This window comes from Tupaia chinensis, unplaced genomic scaffold (genome assembly GCF_000334495.1).
Source record: "Tupaia chinensis unplaced genomic scaffold, TupChi_1.0 Scaffold000078_1, whole genome shotgun sequence".
Lineage (NCBI taxonomy): Eukaryota > Metazoa > Chordata > Mammalia > Scandentia > Tupaiidae > Tupaia > Tupaia belangeri.
The window spans coordinates 9,103,121-9,121,260 of record NW_006159539.1 but is presented as its reverse complement, the minus strand read 5'-3'; positions in this window follow the sequence as shown (position 1 = coordinate 9,121,260).

Genomic DNA, 18,140 nt, shown 5'->3' with positions numbered 1-18,140 from the left:
GAGAGAGACAGAGAGTCAGAAAGTGAGAAATCACCCCCCAGGGGGGATGGCCATGCCACAATCCCTTCTCCTCCATTCTCCTCTTGGGATCTTGGGCACGCACGCACACACACCCAGAGTGAGTTTAAGCCACCGGGTCCGAGACTCAAACTGTGGTCAACTACGTGGGAGTCCAGCGACATAGCCATTATGCTAACTGCTGGTCCCTCAGTGAGTCACTTTTGAATGCAAAAGTATTATGTGACAAGAGAAATTCACAAGGACTCTGTAGATGCCAAATGATCAAGATGCAGGAGGGCACACTGAATTAATGAAGGAAATGTCATTTGAACACATATACAGAATATCAAGCATTAGTATACATTCTCGAAATCTTTTAACATATGATAATCCTCTTTACATACCAAAGAATACTAAGAGCCAGTGATGTGTTAGAGTCAACATTTTTTTAGAGTGTGATAACTGATATTTTTGTATTTCTAAAATAAAAATTTTGAGCTATTTAATTTTATTAATTATTATTTTTAAATAAGTTATTATAGGGCACATGCGCTCACCTAAGAGAGACAGAGGGGGGCAGGGAGAGAGAGGGAAAGTGAGAAAGCAAGCAGGGGCAGGGAGAGAGAAGGAAAGTGAGAAAGCAAGCTACCAGTTCCGAGACTCAAAGCAGTTGGCCATGTGGGAGTTCAACACCTTAACCACCTCGCCACCTGCTGGCCCCATTTACAAAAATTTTGCTAGGTAGTCGTTACATACATTCATTATTTAAAAGAAATAAAGAATATAATAAAACAAAGGCAACTCTCAGAACTCATCCATCTCTATCTTATTTAATAGTTAAGCCTTTTTAAAACATTTTAAATATTTACCCTAGCCATTTCTTTCGTGGGTGAGAGACAGAGACAGAGAGACAACACCTTCAACAGAGACCTAGCACTGTGATCCACCCCCAGCCTCAACTAGTCCTGGTCATTGGCACACTGAGTCCCAGAATACTCAGGAAGGTTTCTGGATGAGAACCTGGAACCTTCATACGTGGGCCTCTGCAGGGTCTGGTCAACCTGCAGTCCTCTTTCCCCAGTTTTCCAGTCCATTAAATATAAGGCACTTTTCTGTGCATCTGGCTCGTTTCAGTCAGATCAGCCGAGATTCAGATCACAATGGCCCTGCAAGATCTGGCTTTTTGTAAGCAATACATTACTGCTGTTGCATAGAACCAGCCTCACACATCTTTTATGTCAGTAAAGTTTATAATAACTTTATTCATATTTACATGCCTTTTTTAAAAAGTTCATTCATATTGCTTTCATGATTGAGAGAGAGAGAGGGGGAAACAGATGGGAAGACAGGCACTCCTAACTGGGTCCTGATGCTACAATTGACCCAGTCAGAAGTCTGGCGAGCGCATGCACCCTATAGTGAAAATCTCCCCCTTCCCCCCAAAAGAAGTTCATTCACATTTCTTTCATGATTGAGAGAGAGAGGGGGAAACAGATGGGAAGACAGGCACTCCTAACTGGGTCCTGATGCTACAATTGACCCAGTCAGAACCAGATCATAGGTACCTCAGTGTCCAGTGCACTCAGCATGGTCTCAGGGCACAAACTCAGAACCTTCCTGTGTGGCTCAGCCTCTAAGAGCATTGCTTTTTACCACTGTACCACTGTCTGGCCCCTAGATGAGCATTAAACAAACAAACAAACATTACCAGCACCCAATGGAGTGAGGCTCAGGGACTAACTAAATTACCCAAGGCCATGTAGTGAGTGAGTGTTATGGGGATAAGGGTATCATCTATGAGAGGAGATGAAAACTTCCTAGGCTCCAGGGGCTTCTGCTTTCATTCTCACTCACCCTTTGATGGCTTTCTTTTGAGACCTCACCTCTATTTTCTGTGCAATCTTCTATATATTTATTTATTTTTCTCACTATTGCTTGGACGAATTGGTCTCATAAAATGCATGCCTACTTCAACGCGGTCCCTCCTTCTTCAGATTCTATAATTAAATTTGCTCAGGTCTAACCAGATCAGGTATATGTGGGTCTTTTATCACATATATCCTCAGGACCCACCATTGTCAGCTCTCTCTGCCTCTTTCTCATTCCTATAAAGTTGAACAACATCGAGACACAAATCTTAAAGAAATAATTTTCTTGCCCCTTTAAAAGGAATGTCACTTTCCAGGCAAAACATGTTTTTCAATAACTCCCTACTGTAGGCGCTAGCAATTAGAATAGGTGCGTGATCGTATTTATCTGCAGCTTTGCCCTTTCTGGATAACAGTAATAAAATAAAGAGCTTATGTTTTTACAGAGCTTTGAGCTTTATATCGTACTTTACTGCCACTGTATCTTTTGATCTTCGTAATAGTGGTGAGATATGTTGGATAGATCTCATTTAACCTAAGAGGAAATTAAGGTTTAGGAAGATTAAAGGAAGTCTCTATGGTATTGCCCTGTTTCTTCATGACTCAGGTGTTATTTTTCATTGTCATAGCACCACACACTCTATAGTGGAAATGTGAACAATATTCCTAGGGTTTATTGGGCAAAACAAGGCGATAAAGAAAGATTACGGAGCCCAAATAAATCATGCAGCAAAATGTCCATAAATTCCTCAGAAACAGAAGAGCTAGGAAAAAAGAGAAATGGCACTGGAGATAAAAGTGTGCTTCCTTCAAATGATTTTCCCCCAAGAAATAAAGATTTCAGTTAACCGTGGAAAATCCTATCAATTCTTGCTATGAATCCATAGCACAAATAAAGAGATTCTTTTCTGGTAGAATCAGGAGGATAGAAAGTCATTGAAAAAGTCACATCAAGGGCCAGCCAGGTGACTTGGTGGTTGAGGTGACTGGAGCCCACATGATCAACTATGCAGTTCAAGTCCCAGACCTGGCAGCTTGAAAAACCTGCCAGATGCCTGTGTGTGTGTGTGCCCAAAATTCTGAGAGGAGAATAGAGAAGGGACTGTGGCATGGGCATCCTTCCTGGGGAGTGATTTCTCGCTTTCCTTCTCTCTTCTCCCTGTCTCTCTTCAGCAACCACACGTGCCCAATAGCAAAAAAAAAAAAAAAAAGAAAAGAAAAGAAAAGAAAAAAGAAGACAGTAGGTGACATAAATAAACCACCTTTCCCCAAATCCTATGCCCCTGACAAACCTCCTGGAAGGGGAGGTTTCACTGGGGAAGAAAATGTCTTGCAAGAAACAGCCTCTCATTGAATTTTGCTGAAGAAATTTCTTCTGAATAATAATGAGTAGGACATTAGTTTCAACATTTTGAAAAAACAAGAAAATAAACTGCAAAATCAGTTATCTTTAGTGACATTAAGTAAATAGAATGAATTAGAAGTTAAATGACATTTTAATCTTAATTTTTTTTTTTTTTGTAGAGGTTTTTGCTATAGGGCACATGTGCTCGCCAGAAAGACAGAGAGAGACAGAAAGCGAGAAAGCACCCCCAAGTGGGGATGGCCACGCCGCAATCCCTTCTCCTCCATTCTCCTCTCGGGATCTTGGGCACACATGCACGCACCCCTGACGTGAGTTTAAGCCGCCGGGTCCAGGACTCGAACCTTGTTCAACTACATGGCAGTCCAGTGACATAGCCATTATGCTAACTGCTGGTCCCTAATCTTAATATTTTTGAAGACAAATATATCAAGCAGAGGTTAGACTCGTAGGAGAAATGGTAAGGATTGCTAAAGCTATTCTCGTGCCCTTAATTGACCCTCTGTTGTCTGTCTGAGGACTAGATTTCAGCCAGCTTTCTTAACTTGCCTAGAGAGGCCCATCCACGGTCCCTGGGTCCTCTGCCTTATTCTTCTCTTTCTTCCATAAAACAGTTTTATTTCTAAACCTAAAATACCTACATTGATTTTTTTATGATTATAAATAAACTATATCTCATCATAAAAAGTTCAAAATATATAAAAGAGGTAATAAAAATAATATTACCGCTGAGATAACAATTGTGAAGAGTTTGGTGTACTTTGGTCAAGGTAATTCTTATGCGTATGTATATAAATATAGAAATGCTTTTTTTAACCTTAAACATTTTCTATGTTAACAATGTATATTATGTATTTTTAAATTAAAAAATTTTTTCCCTATATTAGAATGTCATTGAAATTATAAAAGTAATACACAGCTTTTGTTATAAGTGAGACAATTCAAAGATGTGAAAATAAAAATTAATAATCTCCTCTGCTCTCTTCATTCCTTTTCTCCTGAGCTAACTAAATTCTCAACAAGGACACTTCCATTCTCCTAATTATTTCAAAGGTCTTGGATATTCCTCAAAAAACAATGGCTTCAGGGGTGGCAGCAGCTTCGAGATTAAGAGACTCCATGTCAGAACCAAATAGAAGGAAAAGTGATTCCCCCAAGTCCTGTGAAAAAGCTGAACAGGCTGATGGGGCTGGGAAGTGGCAGGAAAGGGGTTCAGTGACACCCAATGAACCCATCAGTCCTACACCTGTACTAGGTACTAACCAACAACCATAGCATCAGCTTATCCATTATCAGTAAAGCATTATTTACAGTTGCATGTAGATGTTACCTTACATAATCCTCACAACAAGTCTATGAAATATTCTTCTTAGCCTCATTTTACAGATGAGAAAAGTTAGGCACAGAGTGTTGATGTAACGTGCCCAGAGTTGCACAGTTGCACAGAATGGAGAGGCAGGAACCAAGTGAAGACATTCTGGTTCCTGAGCTGATGCTTTTATTCACTACTGTGCACTTAGTTACTATTTTTGAATGGATGAATACATGAATGGGATCACAAAATGGCCAAAGATTGTATAAAGAGGTACATCTCTTACATTTCAAGAAATGCACATCAAAACAGGGATAAGTAATATTTAACAGATTGAAATAACAAAACCTGACTAGCCAAGAATATTTGATGCTGTTGAGAATGCAGTCCACTAGGGACGCTCATGTATTGCTGTTATGAATGTAATTTGCTACTTTAAGTCTATTTATATTAGTCTATTTATATTCGTTACATAAAATAATATATAATAAAGAGAAACAATCCAATTTAAAATAATTTGAATAGACAGAGGAATAGAGAAAGACAAGAATTTCAACAATATTTTATGCTGTGATTCCTTCTAGTCCACAGCCTTTCCGGACAGCCTGGATCACAGGCACACATGCTTAGAATATACGGTTTGACCTGGGAAACAAACATCAATCTTCTTTATGGCCTCCAGCATTGTAGAGCATTGTGTTACTGCTGCACCACCCTGGCTGGACCTACAATTCCCTTTGTCATGTTTTGCTAAAGAAAATCTTTCTTAGGCTAAACATTTATACACTATTAAATTTGCCTACAATGATTTTCACTATTTATTGAGTTCATGCATGCAACATATACCAAAACTTCATTTCTTTTATGGTCAAACATACATGGATAAGCCACAAACATACATGGATATGCTACATTTTGTTTATCCAGTCATCCATTAGTAAATCTTTGGGATGGTTTCCCTTTTGGATTTTACAGTGTAGGTAGAAATATTCATGGGCAAGTTTTTGTGGACCTATATCCTCAGTTCTCTAGGGTGTATATCTTGGAATGAGATTGCTGGGTCATGTAGTAAGTCAATGCTTAACTTTTTGAGCAACTGCCATGCTCTTCCAAAATTGTTGTACCATTTTACATGCTCACAGTAGTTGATGAGAGTTTCAGTTTCTCCACATCCTCACAAATACCTTTGAACTGATTTTAGTCATCCAGTGGGTAAATTGGTATCTGATTAAGGTTTGGATTTGCAGTTCTGTAGTGACTACAGAGTATACTGTTGAGTGTACTTTCATGTGCCTTTTGGCTGTTAGTAGATTTTCTCGGGGGAAGTGTGCATTCAAATTATCTACCCATTTTAAATTAGAGTATTTACCCTTACACTCTTGAAGTATAAACTTTTTTTTTTTTAGCTGCTAGAATGCATGCGTACTCAACAGAGGCAGAGAGAGGGAGAGGGAGAAATCAATCCCCCAAGGGACATAGTCACACTGTAATCCTTTCTCCTCCATATTTTCATCTTGTCTGGATTTGGGGCATGCACACATATGCACAGAGCATGTTTTTTAAGTTTGTAGGGGGCCAGGAATTGAACTGTGTTTAGTCATGTGGGATCTGGCTCCCTTAATTACTAGACTATGGAGTCAGACAGAAGTGTAAACATTGTTTGTATGCTATGGTAGCAAGTCTCTTAGCAGGTATGATTTGCAAATATTTTCTCCCATTCTGTAGGTTATATGTTCACTTTCTTGGTGGTGAATTTTCTATTGGTCGAAACTTAAAGTTTGATCAAGAAGTTCAGTTTATCTCATTTGTTCTTGCTCTGATTTTTATGTCATAATGAAGAAATCATCGCTTAAGCCAAGAAAGGACACAGGGTTTGTTTATTTGTTTCTATCTAAGAGTTTTATTGCCCACTTGCCCTGGCTAGAACCATTAGTACAATTACCACAAATAGAATGGATATCTTTGTCTGATTTCTTATCACTGGAGAGAATATTCAGTCTTTCACTTTTAAGCATGATGCAAACTGTGGACTTTTCGTAGATGCCTTATATCAAGTTGAGGAAGTTCCCTTCTATTAGTAGTTAGCTGAGTGCTGTAATGTAATGATGAGCTTTTTGTCAAATACTTTTTTATTTGTATTGAAATGATCACGTTATTTTTGCCCTTTTTCTCTTAATGTGATGTGTTGTGTGTGTGTGTGTGTGTGTGTGTGTGTGTGTGTGTGTGTATTATGTGCATAACCAATTTTACATTCCTGGGATAATGCACTTGGTCAGGGTGCATTATCCTGTATATGCTATTAGACTCAATTTTCTAGTATTTTTTGAGGAGTTTTTGAATCTGTATTTATAAGAGATATTGGTCTGTAGTTTTCTTGTTGTATCTTTGTCAAGTTTTGCTATCAGGATAATGCAGACTTCAAAAAATAAGTTGAGAACTATCCCCTTATATATTCTGAAAGAAAGGTTCTTAAACATTGGCATTAATTCTCATTTAAATATTTGATATCATACACTATTCAAGTCATCTAGGTCTGGGTTTTACTTTGTGAAATTTTTTTATTACTAACTCAATCTCTACTTTTTAATTCACATTTCATGTATGTGTTTGTGTTCTTTATAGATTGGTCATTTTGTCCTTATTAAATGCTCTTTATCTGTAGTAAAAGTATTTATCACAAAGTTTAAAAAATATTTATGTGTATTTTCTACAACTCTATTGCATTTTTTCTTATATGCTATATCTTTTTCTACCTTTTTATTTAACCTATTTGTGTCTCTCAAGTTTTCTTCTATAGATAGGATATAATTGGATCATTGTTGCTTTACCCATTCTGCCAATCTCTGCCTTTTGATTAGAGTATTTATTCCATGTAAGTTTAAAGTAATGATTGATAAGGTAATTTTGCCATTAGATTTCTGTAGGTCATATGCCTTTTTATCCCTCTGGTTCTGTGTTATTACAGATAGATAGATAGTCTCAAGATATTTAATATATTTAATTATCTTGTCTTTCATTGTATACTTTTTGTAATTCTCTTAGTGACAATTAACCAGAAATGGGGATTTGGGGATCTGTAAACCTATTCAGCCCCCCTGTAGTGGCTGGTAGGTGTTGGTTTTCAAATCTAACATGGATATGGGAGGTAGAGAGAAGGGATTAGGTCAAATTGTACCACAATTTCACTTTTTTTTTTTAACCAAAAACCATTCTTCAGATTGTTGCAAACCTTTAATTAATTCCCAGTGGTCTGAACTGTTGACTTTTAAAATAATTTTTAACAACATTCTCATTGCTTTTATGGAAGAAAGAATCTTTTTAAGGTCTTTACTCCACTATTCTGGTAGCCAGAGCTTTCAATAATCTTTAAATTAAAATTGTTAGGACTATACATTTAAAGAAAGATAGAGGGAGCTCTGTGGCACAGTGGCAATACATTACTCAAGAAAAGCTGGATCCCACATAGCAACTATGGTTTGAATCTCCTGCCTGTTTAAGCTGAAACATACTGGGCACATACACAGTCCTAAAAATTACATGTTATAAAGTAAAATAAATATACAGTTAATTTTGTTAGCAATACTCTATTTAAGTGGTTGCCCAACTATTTAGATCAAGCTATAAAGATACATGCTTTAATAGAAATTCATGTATTTCAAAATGATCATACAACCTAATAGAAGTTCCATTTCTAAATTTTAATAGATGTCTGATTTCACAATGATCTTAAGCAGTTGGTTTTATAGTCTCAAGTCACTTCTAGTAAAGCCAGTACTTGAACTCCACCAACTTCAGTTCTTTAGGAAAACTGGATAATAAAATCCTGTATACATAGGTTCATCAGAGACCTTTTGATTTTTTTTTTTAATTAAAAGTTTTTATCTCGTTCTTTTTCTTCTCTTTAGTTTTTGCTATAGAATGCATGTATTCTCCAGAGAAAGACAGAGAGAGGGAATGTGGAAAATCACTGCCTGCAGCAGTAGTCACATCATAATCCTTTCTCCTCCGTTTTCCTCTCTGGATTTTGAGCGCACACACACATGCTCCCAGTGTGATTTTCAAGGTGTCGGGTCCAGGACTCAAACTGTGTAGTAGGCCATGTGGGATTTAGCTGCCTTAACCGCCGTGCCATCTGTTGGCCCCGTCTTTTAGATTTTAATTGCTATGAAAATGACACCACTTCTGATTTCACATCTAATTTTTTGTTTTCCTTCGTGTCGTAGCAGTAAGAGGAAAATGTGTATTACTGGTTTGTTTTCAATATCTCTTCTCTGTGCCTGCATAACCATGCCTGACAAGTTCGTAGAGGTCTTCCCTACTTGAAAAAGACTTGATTTCGTTTCCTACTTAACTTTCTGAATCTAACAAGATTTTTAGACAATATGTAAAATGACTTTGTGTTTATTTAAATTTTTTTAGAATGATTTATTTCTATTATCATTATTATTCTCTAATTTGGCCAGAGAGAGAGAGAGAGACAGAGACAGAGAGAGAACATGAGAAAGCAAGCCACTGGGTCCAGGAATCAAACCGTGATTAGCCACCACACCACCTGCTGTGACCCATGACTTTGTTTCTGAATTCCACCCTTTCAGTATTCTTGGAACATGTATAAAAATACTTCCTCTTGTTTTGCCTCCAATTTCTTTATTTAATCTGATGCACAGAGTTTTTGAACACCTACTGTGTTCCAATTACTGGTTAGAGAACTTAATGAAAGTCTCATACAACTGTGGACTAATCAATGTAAATGAGAAATTACCAATTACTGATTTCTACTCACTTGCTGTCTTTCTTTCTGTAGAATAACATCTTCTATAATAAAACTGGAATAATATGGGGTTTGATGGGTTAATTTAAAAATTGGATTAAAGTTAGGAGTCATTAAAACTGGTATGTGTATGTCTTAGTATACTCTAAGGTGTGTATTTGTATATAATAATTATAGATACATGTATGTAATTACATGTATGTAAATTCTTTCAGAAATCATTTGGTGTCACTTTAGAGTCTGTGTGTATATGTGTGTGTGTGTGTATGTGACTATGATCAGGCAGGATATAAATGGATATCTCTGTCTTCATTTTTGTGTAAGTTATGTCTATGCTTTATTATATAAAATCTCTGGTTCTGGTTTCTTTAAGGAATGTCTGGAATTTAAAGATGGGCAAAAATTGTGAAAAATTGTTCTAGACTTTAGACTTTCTTGTTTAGTTCATCTCGTTTGATAACATTTGAAAAGAAATTGTCTTGAGTTTTTCCCTATGCATTTAACTTGCTCTTATAAACGCAAATCTCTTTCCATATCCATATTTTATGGTATTGAATACTTTTACAATAACAGATATACCTGACACAAGCAACCTTGGAAAGAGAACAAAAGCTATCTCTTGGTGTGTAAAGAAGTATGTGGGAAGGCCAGCAGCTGGCATGGTGATTAAGGTGCTGGACTACCACATGGCCAATCACGGTTCAAGTCTTAGACCTGGTGGCTTGAAATTACACGAGTTGCTTGTATGTGCGTGTCCCAAATCCTGGGAGGAGAATGGAAGAGAAGGGATCATGGCATGGTCATCCTCCCTGGGGGATAATTTCGCACATTCCCTCTTATTGTCACTCTCTGGAGAACACATGTACCCTATGGCAAAAACCTAACAAAAAGTATGTGGGAACATTAAGGTGTAGCATATTAGACCTTAGCATTCAATGTCCTATCGGTACCATGAGAGAACAAGAGCATCATTCTGGGATTTAGACAATTAAAGGTTATTTAAGAGAGCTTTTTATTTTACATAATATATTAACAGCAAGAAATTTTCTTTTTTTAGAGAGAAAATTTTGCTATAGGCACGTGTGCTCATCACAGAGACAGATAGATACATAAAATGAGAGACAGAGAGACAGAAAGTGACAGAAATGCCCCAAGGGGGATGGCCACACCACCATCCCTTTTCCAGCCTCCTCTCTGGATTTTGATATGTACGCACACATGCCCAGTATGAGGTTTAAGCCCCCGGGTCCAGTACTGGAACAACGGTGAACTACATGGGAGTCCAGCGGCGCAACCATGATGCCATCTAGTGGTCCCCAGAAAATTTTAAATGTGGCCATTGTGGTCAACTTTGTCAAACACAGTATTTTGTCCCCACTAACCCAAGAGAAAGTTTCCTCCCTTCAAAGACTTTTATCATTACCTTGAAAACAGAATTGGTTTTTATTAATTAGCTGCTAATAAAATTGAGTGGGTAAAGTCAAACACTGTTGAAAGAACATAGAACAAGGTGACTTAGCATGCTAATTATGTAGTATATAATTCATCAAAGATAATCTTGAAGGAGTAGGAGGCAACTTATTACTAAATGTCAATTATATTGTTTTACACTATGAAATATAGACTTACCTAACAATAATGCTCACTCTAACTAGAAATTCTTATTAATGGGAAAGGCTGACCCAAATATAAAAAGAGGTTGAAATAATGAAATAAAAAAATAACCACACATACTTAAAATATGGTACCACCTGGGCTGGCAGGTGGTGTGGTGGTTAAGGGCACTGGACTCCCACATGGGCGACCACAGTTCGAGTCCCGGACCTGGTGGATTGCTTTCTCTCTCTCTCTCGCCAAATTAAAATAAATAAGCAAATAAACTAAAGTTAAATAATTCTAAAACAAAAATAGTACCACCCAGTTTGGGCAAAAATAAATAAATAAATGTATAAATAAATGAAGGAAAATGGCATAGAATGTTGAGGATATGTAAGTAGGAAACTTTTTCTCAAAGAAAAGCATGAGATGGTCATTAAAAACCTTTAAAATATACATATCCATTGATTCAGCACTTTTGATTTTTAAAATTTCTCCTGAATAATTTATCAAGATTTGTGTAAAAAGATATGTGTATTACAAAATTCTCAGTAGGATTCCATATAAAAGAAGGAAGGAGGTACAGGAGGTGGCCTAGTGGTTAAGGTGTTGGACTCCCACTTGGCCAACTGTAGTTTGAGTTCTGGACCCAAGAGCTTAAAGTTCACACTGGGCTCATGTGCATGCATGCCCAAAATCCCAAGAGGAGAACGGAGGAGAAGGGATTAAGGCATGGCCATTTCCCCCAGGGGGGTGATTGCTCACTTTCTTCCTCTCTGTCTCTGTCTCTCCAGTGAGAATATGTGACCTATAGAAAAATCTCCCAAAAAAGAACAAAAAAGGAATGAAGAAAGTAATTTAGATATTCAATAATAGCAATGGTTAAAAAACATACTGATACAGGCTTATGATAGTTAATATGCTAATCTTATTACAGAATAACTAATGATGTATATACTCTTTAACATTTTTGTTGGAAGAAAAAGAAACCAAGTTCTTACTTTGGTAATAAACAAAATGAAGTTCATTGGAAAGATATTGGCAGCTTCAAAACTGTGGAGAGAGGCTGGCAGGTGGCGTGGTGGTTAAGGTGCTCGACTCTCACATGGCCAACCATGGTTCAAGTCCTAGACCTTTTGACTTGCTTTCTCATTTTCCCTTTCTCTCTCTCTCTCTAGTCAAATTAAAAAATAATAATTTTTTTAAAATAAAATAATTATTTAAAAAAAAAAAACTGTGAAGAAACCAATGTGGAAGGACTGGGTTTCAGAAACTGCAGAAGTGGACACATAGCTTAAATAGTCAGGTCATGGTGCTGCCAGTGGAAATGAATGAACCTTGACCATTTTCATTGTCATTATCATTTAAATCAAGATTCAAATTTGAAGGAGGGAGAATTCAACTGGTCTTGCTTTGGGAGTATGGCTTCCCTTTGTCTGAAGAAAGGCACTGATGACACCATATCAGTACTATTGAATGAGGAAGAGATCATTTTCCTATGGTAAATAATAATGTTTATAGGAAGGAGAAATGGGTACTGGGAGGAAGAAAACAGTAAATGATCACTATTAATACAAGATACCTTTATTTGTACATTCACTTCTAGAAATGTCCCTATCTAAAAAGAAATCTAACTGGTCTTTTATAACCATGATTAATCTCAAGCCTTTTAGCAGTCTAGGTTGCTGGCAATAATATCTTAGTTGACATGTTGGTTGTAAAGTTTGTAAACTTATCAATCTGTACACTCATATATCCCTTCTGTGTATAGACTATCCTTCAAAATAAACTATACCCATAAAATTAAAAACAATATAATACTTCATACATTTAATATCTGGCCTAAAGTCTGAGCTTTTTAGATTAATACCATCACTTCTTTTTACCCTATTGGAATTCCATTTAAATATTGTGAAACTTTGAGGTAATGCCGACTTTAACCTCCTTTAATGCTCCCAATGTAAAAAAGTAGGAGAAATATAAGGGAGATGAGGTGTAAATTAGTAAAATATGTATCACAATATTAAAAATAATTTAAAGGAGATGTTTTAGGGACAACAGTATTTCTCATTTCTACATCCGGGTCCATCTTTTAAGCATATCAGTCACCTGATACTCAGCTGGTCCCTCAGTAGGTAAGAGATTTTTGTCAAGGAGAACCTTGATTCATAAGAAAGCTTAGTCCTTAATGATTCTCCCCACATAGAATTGATGTTACAATACCTTTATCACTGTCCGTAGTAGTTTAGGGATGCTCTCCACATGGTTGGATCAGGTAGCATCAAGTTCATCATTCACATCATCTTGGCTCATGCTCAAGGATTTAAAACCCTGTAGAACCCATAAGACTCACAAGAAATGTGTCACACAGAATAATTACTTACCAATGATGGAAAAGCTGTACTCCCAAATTCTAGATGTTTCTCTCATGATTCACCTAACAGGGTTTAGGTTCTACTTTGTAGAACATTCTGAATCACCACTAAAAGCTTAGTTATGGCATTTACTCAGCCCAAAGGGCCAATTAATGTAATCATTTGTAATTGAGCTCAGGACAAGCTAGAGAGACTGATCTGCCTTAGGTTCCACCCAAAACCTGCTGCTTTTCAAGCCACTTGACAAATTACTTCAGGCAGCATACCAAACTCATATTTTATCATACCAGAAAAATCCAAAGAGAACAGCTACAGGGTATGCTTTCTTTTCTTTTTCTTTTTTTTGGAGAGTTTTTTTTTTTTTTCACTATAGGACGCGTGCGCTTGCCAGACAGACAGAGAGAGACATAGAGACAGAAAGCGAGAAATCACCCCCCAGGGGGGATGGTCACGCTGCAGTCCCTTCTCCTCCATTCTCCTCTTGGGATCTTGGGCACGCACGCACACGCGCCCGGCGTGAGTTTTAAGCCACCGGGTCCGGGACGCGAACTGGGGTCGACTATGTGGGAGTCCAGCGACATAGCCATTACGCTAACTGCTGGTTCCCCCAGGGTATGCTTTTTTAGTGGTAGGCTATGTACAGTGAACCTGATGGTCCTTCACTTTAGAAGGAATATTCATTCCAATATACTACAAATCTTGGGTTTCAAATATTTCATAAAAATTATAGTGTTTCTCATTTTTTTCTCTCTCTCTTGCTTTCAGTGGAAAGCGCATGTCTCAGAAGGATACCTGCTATTTCCAGTGTCCTCCATATTATCAGCATGATTTTACCCATTTAGTGTAAAAGTGTGACGTCCTACGAAGTAGTGAGTGTATTATAGCATAGCTCTCTGGAGACAACTCATACATAAAACAAGAAGGTAAAGAATACTGCTGCTCTTGTCATGTTCTGACTTCAGACTTCTGGTGCTTTCAGATCAGAATGGAAGGGGGGGAAAATGCCACATCACGAGATACATACCAGATGTAAGAGGCTTGTGGATTGTATTATCATTTTTCTTAAACGAATATTTGATGTTTGAGACCCTTCCTTTAACAAAAATTTGGTGTTTGAGTCTTCACACCCTGTTTAACTCAGGCATCCCCATGTGACTTGCTTGGCCCCATGAAGTATGAACAGATGTTAAGTTTGTTACTTTTGAGCAGAAACTTGGAGAACCAGCTCATGGTTGATTGTGGTCTCTTTTCATTAACTTTGTGTTTATAAAAGCTTGTATAAGGGTGCTTTGGCAGCCAGAATTCTCTGAAAGTATACTTTTCTGCAAACAAGGGAGGAAGAGTGAAGAAGGAAATATTTTCATATCCCATTAATTGTTTTCTTGATGAAAGATTTCAGTGTGTGTTTGTCTGGGATGTTTAAAGATTTAGAATACCATTGATCCTCTGAACCCCCCTACCCTGGAATTCCCCAATTTACCTCTTGAGATCCCATCACGTTCTTTCTCAATCAGTAACTTATACACAGGAGCCTAGACATGGCTTTTAATTCAATTGATGCTGTAACTTAGCAACACACAGGATCATAACAAGATATTTTGAAAATCTTAAACCTAGGGCTATACAGTTTACATGGTCTCAGAAGTAAATGACCTTCAGTTTACACTTCGAAGTAAGAAGTTAGGTTGTAAAGTTCTTCATTTTTAGTTACACAGTACCATCAGAAATAATCGCCCTGCCAGGGCATCCCAAAATAACTTCTAAATCCTGTTGTTTTTTTGTAACAGTAGTTAACCAGTTTCCCAGAGGCTGGACAAAGTAGAAAAACTTCTTTGTGACCACAGGAATAGCCTAATTAGCTGTTTCATTTTGGAGTTTCTTAGACTGCTAAATATATATTCCAGTATATGAAGACAAAATTTATTTTATTTCTATAACTAGTCATCTTTTTTGTTTTGGGGCATCAATTTCTCTATTAATGGAGTTCTATGGTAGCAAATGTTATAAACTAGTTAATTCCCTAGGGGTGTTGGCCACGCCGCAATCCCTTCTCCTCCATTATCCTCTTGGGATCTTGGGCATGCAAGCACATGTGCCTAGTGTGAGTTTTTAAACCACTGGGTCCAAGACTTGAACCACTGTCAATTACATGGGAGTCCAGCAACATAACCATTATATCATCTGCTGATCCTGATGACTAGTGTCTTATATGGGAATGCTGGAGAACTAAGAGAGCCATGAAGGGCTAGACATTAGACCTACAGGAATTGTTTCTTACTGGGACCAGCAGTTAGCGTAATGGCTATGTTGCTGGACTCCCACGTGGTCAACCGCGGTTCGTGTCCCGGACCTGGTGGCTTAAAACCCACGCCGGGCGCATGTGCATGCATGCCCAAGATCCTGAGAGGAGAATGGAGAAGAAGGGATTGCGGCGTGGCCATCCCCCCTGGGGCGTGATTTCTTGCATTCTGTATCTCTGTCTCTCTCTGTCTGGCAAGCGCACGCGCCCTATGGCAAAAATCTCTCAAAAAATATTTATATTATTTTTATTATAATTTCTAAATTTGCTGTAGGGCATGTACACTCATCAGAGAGAAAAACAGAGTAGGGAGGGTGAGAAAGCAAGCCTCCAGGTATAAGACTGTTGTCCAGTGCCTTAACCACCATGCCACCTGCTGACCCCCACAAATTTTCTGTAAAACAATGTACTTTACTCCCTCAAAAAAGGGGGGAAATAGTAAATGTAAAAGAAACCAAGGAAAATCAGGAAGTGGAGCTAGATTACTGAAGAGTTAGTCATATCAGTTGTGCACATTTCAGCCTAGTTGTTTCCCCTTTTCTTCTATTTCTAGACAGTGGTATTCTTGTTTCTAAATTTTAGTACAATACCTGAGAAGTATCATGGGGATGGAAAATAATTGACAATAAAAAATATTAGCTAATTTTACCAAGTACTCATTGTGTGCCAGGTATTTTGCTAAATGTTTTGTATTATGTAGGTATTATAGTTGTCCCATTATATAGATGAAATATGTGAGTCCCAGAAATGTTAAATGACTTAGTCTAGGTAACCTGAACAAATAAATTAAATGAAATTCAAATGCTAAGTGTCTTTCAGTTCCTTAGGATTTTGAGGAAGTTTATACAAAGTTTATGCATATTATATAATCTATGATTCTCATAAACATATCTGAAATGGTTTTTAAGAAATTAGATCTGAGCTATTAGTATTTTTTTTTTAGGTTTACACTTCAAATATTCAGTATCAATGTTAATTTTTTGCCATAACCTCTAAGGTCTGTGCTCTTTTTTCTCAAGTTTATTTATTTCTTCCATGGGCAAGAAAGACATAGAAACAGAGAAAAAGAAAACCCCAAATGAGATCTTTTTAATTTTAATTTCTGGTTTACATAGGATTATTGTACAACTTTGTGTACAGACTTCTTAAGCATGAATAGTGTGTAATAATCAAGGATATAGACATAGTCATATCATCAGTGTTGTACATTGCATTATGTTGTACACCTTCAATAATAGTTCTGCTAGTTTTATTTATTTGGAATCCTATATTGTGTTTTCAATAATTTTTTACTCTGCCATAGTGCACCATTTTATAACCTATTCCATTTGTTTGCTTCCATTCTTGTGTCCTTCAAACCCTCCACCCACACTCTACAACTTCTAGAATCTACCACCACCCTCTCTATTTCTGTGCCATTGAGTCCTTCAGTTTCCATCATAAAATTCTGATATCTGGTATATATTAAGTGAGACATGCAGTGTTGTCTTTCGTAGCCTGGCTTATTTCACTTAACATTATATCGTCTTCGTTTGTCCACTTGAGTCAAATTACAGGTTATCATTGTTCTTTGTGACTGAGTTGTGTCCCGTTGTGAATATGTGCCACATTTTCTTAGCCTGTTTATTGGTTGTTAGGCACTTGGTTAATTTTTTGTTTTACCTGTTGTAAATAAAACTGCAGTAAACATGGATGTACAAATTTATCTATATCTATTTGTTCTTTGGGTAAATAACCAAGAGTGGGATTACTGAGCCATATGGTAGTTTTGTTTTTGGATATTTGAAGAACCTCCGTACTGTTTTCTATAGTGGTTATACTAATTTACAGTCCCACCAGCAATGCACAGGGGTTTCTTTCTCTCCACAACCTCATCAGCACTTGTTATTTATTTATTTATGTCATTTTTACTGGCATTAGGTGATTCCTCATTGTGGTTTTCTTTGCATTTCCTTTATCATAATAGATGTTGAACATGTTTTCATGTGTTTTTCTTTTCTTTCTTTTTTTTTTTAACTATTTATGTCTTATCTGTTTAGATCAGTTTTCCATTTTTAAATTGGATTATTAAGGTTTTGTTTTTCAGATAAGCTGTTTAAATTTCTTATTATCTTGTTATCAGTTTCTTATCTGAAGTATAGTTTGCAAATATTTTCTACCATTCTGTGGGTTGTTTATTTATTTAAAGTTTCCTTTGGTGTGAAGAAGATTTTTAGCTTGATGTAATTCCACTTACCTACTTTTGGTGGTGTTGCTCATGCCTTATCTTTTTTAAAAAATAATTATTTATTTAATTTCGTTTGTTATCATTATTACTATTATTGTTTCAATTTGACCAGAAAGAGACAACAAGAGAGAAAGATAAAGCAAGAGAGCAAGCCGCCAGGTCCAGTACTTGAACCGCTGTTGGCTATGTGGGAATTCAGTGTCTTTATACACCATGCCACCTGCTGGCCCCTGGGAATCTTATTTAACAAATTTTTGCTTCCTCCAATATCTTGAAGTGTCTCCCCTCATTATTTTTTCTGCGTTCTTTACTTTTAAATTTTTCTTATT